Below are 5000 nucleotides of genomic sequence, written 5' to 3'. Positions count from 1 at the left end.
TTATTATTATTATTATTATTATTATTATTATTATTATTAAGTATAATATATATTATTATAGGTGGGCATAGAGTACTTTTTTTATCTAGATCTCGGAATTATTCTAGATTAATCTAGATTAAAATGGCTCATTTGAATTCTGCCGAAGGCATTCAGAATATGTATGCTACCCAAATAATAAATCTTTGAGAACGGGTTTCTCAAGCCAGGTGGCGCATTAAACCAGGGGCTCATCTCCTGTTGATGCTTGAGAAACTGTTCTTGAAGTAAACACCACAATCAAACTATTACCGTCATGTAGGACTTTTTGTCATATTTCCACACATGCGGCTATCAGTAAAGACCACACACACACATCGCGAAGTGCAGAAGTTTTTTTTTTTTTCTATTTGGCATGCATAACACACTGACCAGTCCTTACTCAATATTTGTGTTTAATACCCCAGTTTGGGCATGAATGAAATGTTCATGAGTTAAAGTGAAACTGCTGAACAGAATAGATTAACAGCGATATTTTTGTACATGATAAGAGTCTCGCATTAACGCAGCACGTTAATGCTAATAATGGCCCACCACTAATTATTATATATGTTTAATAATAATAATAATAATAATAATAATAATAATAATAATTATTATTATTTTTATTATTATTATTATTATTATTATACGTTTGGATATATTTTAAATAGAATGTTCATAGTAGTCATAGTTTAAATGTGTTTTTCTATGGATGAATGGACTGATAAAAAAGATGGATAGAGTAAGTAGGTACACAGAGACAGAATGACGCACACACACACACACACACTCTTCACAGCCAGCTTTATTATTTTCCTTTCAGTTTGTCCCATCAGCACAGCGGTAAATTAGCCGTGCTCATTTCTCTCCCTGAACTCATTTTGCACTCACAGAGCGACACTGCCAGGGGTCATTCTCCTCACAAACAGCAGATGTCACTGAATTATTGATATTATTTAAACTTTTGTCAATTGCGTGCGTTCGAGTTCAGCAGGCCTTTTAGTAGGGCATTAGTCAGAGAGGTTTGTTTGCGTGTAAAGGGTTTATCAGGTTCTGCTGCCAGCACATAAAATAGGAACTGGCGTGATGCTCGACTTTTGCTGTCTTTTGTTTTTGTTTTTTTTTTCATTCTGTTGTGAGGCAGCCAGAGTTTTCCATCCTTCATTTTTACCCAGCATTATCTCTGCCAGTAGTGCCAGTGTATTTTTTTTTCTCTCTCTGGGCATCTGTCCATTCCTCGCCAGTCAGGGGATGTTTTTTTTTTTTATAGCTCAGTTTTTGTTCCTCAACTGACAACCTAATAGAGATATCATCGGTGTGTGGAACAAACATCGAATCATCTGATAATGTTGTAACAGCAGGCTTGGCAGACTTACATGATGGCGCAGTGTTTGGAGTAGCTGAGGTTTAGGCATAAAAATATGCCTTGTTGCCAAGCAACACCACTGACGATAGAAAACAAAGGTATAATAAATAAGGAGAAGGACTTTGGAAAAGAGCACACTCTTAATGCTTATTGTCTTTAAGGTCACCAAAAACTGTTATAAAATTTGGGAGTCTCTCCTTAAATATATGGAAATGTGTACTCCCTGTGTACTGGATGATACACATTTGTGAATTTTTGGAAAGTTCTATACATTCTATAGGTAAAGAACAGCGTCATCCAGATATACACCTGTTGTACTCCACAGAATAGTTACATTGCACACTAGGGATGGGATGGTTCATGAAAAAACAGAAAAACAAATAATTTGCTGATCTTATCCTGGTTTAGTGAACTGAACGGTTCATGCATTTTTTATTTATTCTTTTGTGTTTTCTTCAATGATTTGACAAGTAAGCAAGTGCTTTGGTATCTGACTGGAATAAGTTTGGTATGGAAGTATGGAGACCTGCTGCTTTTTCTCTCTCTACCATTGCCTCTCTAGTGCATCCGCAGTGCTCTCTTTGTTTCCAATTCTTTTTTTTTTTTTAGTCCAACACCAAACACTGATTCCTCATCCTGGCTAGTTGAAGCAATTTGTTGGCGTGTTACTATTGTCCCATCACACTTTAACTTTCGCGTTTCTCTTTCTGTTCACAAATGCTTTTTTAAAACAAATTCAATTCCACACTGTAAAATTGTTGCCGTAAAAGTATTACTAGCAATTTAGGTTGTCAGTAATAATGTAAAATTAACAAGTGCACGGTAAAATAACAATTACATTTACATTACACATTTAAAACTGTGTTGTTAAACTACAGCACAGTTGTAATAGTTACTTTACAGTGTGCTTGTAAACATTGCCAGTAATACTGTAAAACTAACAGCGCTTTTTTTACAGTGCACGTGTTCTTGTGCTGCAACATATAAACAGAATGCATGTAACATGAATACCCAGAATACCCATTTTTAATAGTTAAAAGTCCGAGGCCATGGTGCTCCACTGGAAAAAGGTGAAAACGTAAGGAAAGTGGTGTAAAAAGGCAGTGAAAGCCTAGACAGCAGCTAAAAAAAGCAAAATCTCTCAATAGTTATTCTATTCAGCAACCCTCTGCCCTTCGTTAGTGTAAATTAATATTAGCTGCTTCAGTCCAACATATACATTACCAGTATGATGAAGATGAAAACAGGGTGGATATAGCAGTAAGACAATGATCCAAAACACAGCCAATAGAAGCTGCCATCACAAAAAGCCTTTTATATAAAGTATTAAAAACATTTCAGTAGTTCAGTACTTTCTGTCACTCCATTGTTATTACACATAACCAAATTTTCTGATTTTTAATTTTAAATTTTTTTTATTTTAATGTTTTTATTGTTTGGGTTTTCACCAAAATCTCGTTCAAATCCATGTCAACAGTTCATTTAGAAATATTATTACCAGGAAAAAATAAGACATGTTCAATACTTATCAATACAAGTCAGGATAGATTCATGCTTTCATGTTGTTGACACCAAATTCTGACCCTATCCGAATGTTGCAGCAGAAATCGAGACTTCTCAGACCAGGCAACATATTTCCAATCTTCTATTGTCCAATTTTGGTGAACCTGTGCAAATTGTAGCCTCAGTTTCCTGTTCTTAGCTGATAGGAGTGGCACCCGGTGTGTTCTTCTGCTACTGTAGCCCATCCGCCTCAAGGTTGGACATGTGCGTTCAAAGATGCGCTTCTGTACCTCAGTTGTAACAAGGTTATTTGAGTTACTAATGGCTTTATATTAGCTTAAACCAGTCTGGCTATTCTCCTCTGACCTCTGGCATCAACAAGGCATTTGCGCCAACAGAACTGATGCTCACTGGATATTTTCTCTTAATCTGACCATTCTCTGTAAACCCTAAAGATGGTTGTGCAGGAAAATCCCAGTAGATCAGAAGTTTCTGAAATACTCAGACCTGCTCGTTTGGCACCAACAGCAATGCCACGTTCAAAGTCACTTAAATCATCTTTCTTCCCCATTCTGATGCTCTGTTTGAACTGCAGCAGATTGTCTTGACCATCTTTACATGCCTAAATGCATTGAGTTGCTGCCATGTGATTGGCTGATTAGAAATTTGCATTAATGAGCAGTTGGGCAGGTGTAACTGATAAAGTGGCCGTTAAGTGTAAGAACTTTCACCCAGTTTCACTTGTTTTGCTCTTGACTACAATGTTTCTGTTTTATTTGTATTTCTTGTCTCTGTTGTCTCCTGGGTTAATACTTTACATCCCTGCCAGTGGATTTATATTAACATTTTTCTCAATAATCCTGACAGACAGTTATTCATTATTATTATTATTATTATTATTATTATTATTATTATTATTATTATTATTATTATTATTATTATTATTATTATTATTTCAGTACTGAAACAGAGTAGCAGACCATTCTGCTGATGTTTTTGTTAACCACTAGGGTGCAGTCTTGTGCTGCAAAAACCTTATTAAGGGAGCATTGAAATGGCCTGAACCTTTTTTTTTTTGTCTCCGCTTCAGTGTCAGGAAATATAATGTTGTTGTTTTGCTCTTTGATACCAGAGGAGCATAATCAAATATCACCTTTGAATAATTGTTGAAATCCCAGCACTGCATAAGCGGCGACCGAGGCAGTGCGCCATTTTGCACTAATTTTGTTTGGACAGAAACAATAACGTGGCTGACTGGCTGTATTTCCCAGCTTGCCATGGCCATGCCAATTTCTAAGCTAAACTTTATCTCCCGAGCATCATTTCATCATTAGCAAACCACTCAGGCCTGCCGGACAGAAGATGTTTTAGTTTTATTGACTCACAATGATGAGTCAGCATGTGTGTGTACATGCATGTGCATGATTTACTGCACAGGGATATGGATTAGAAAGTGGGTAATGCATTTAAACATGTTATTAATGTATGAATTAATATATTTTAAATGCATAGCAATTGACATTTCTCCAAATGAGGAATAACAGCGTTATAAATAAACATCACTACTATCTGAATGACTTTTTTCAGTAACTAGTAATCAAATAAACTACTGTTACAACACCCTTACCATCACTTCCAATAAAATTATATTGGATTATATATTTGATAGATATTGGTTTCATTCTACATAGTTTTTTTTTTGGATATTGTTTCTTTACAATGTAACACAGTTACTCTCCCTAGTTAGTTACTTTTATAATAATGTGACCCAGTTACTATTTGTGAGAAGTGACTAGCAACTGTAATTACTTTTTTACAGTATTGTGCCCAACATTGAGTACTTCTAACTGCACATATGCTGCGTACAAGTGTTGTGCTAACAAAGCCGTGTTGTGGTGAAGGTGATAAAGATTTATTCAGCTCCGCTTTTGGATGTAGTTCAATATTAACTTTAGCTGACGAAGATATAACCCAAGCACGGGTTTGAAACGTACCACTTGTCAGGATATTCAGACCTACAGTCAGCATATCTCCTGTCACTGCTCACCTATACAATCTATCTTTTGGAAATATATGGGTAGGCAAGTAAAAAAGAGAAATAGGCAGTAAA

General features: G+C 35.7%; 1 protein-coding gene across 1 annotated transcript in view; it reads left to right on the top strand.

Moving 5' to 3' along the window:
- Window positions 1-5000, top strand: part of zgc:103755 (uncharacterized protein LOC449988 homolog) — a 103729-nt gene that overhangs the window by 28228 nt on the left and 70501 nt on the right. The window lies entirely within an intron of this gene.

Source organism: Danio aesculapii, chromosome 17, assembly GCF_903798145.1.
Source record: "Danio aesculapii chromosome 17, fDanAes4.1, whole genome shotgun sequence".
NCBI classification, from domain to species: domain Eukaryota; kingdom Metazoa; phylum Chordata; class Actinopteri; order Cypriniformes; family Danionidae; genus Danio; species Danio aesculapii.
Note: the sequence above shows the minus strand (reverse complement) of the source record. Positions and strands in the feature narration are given on the sequence as shown.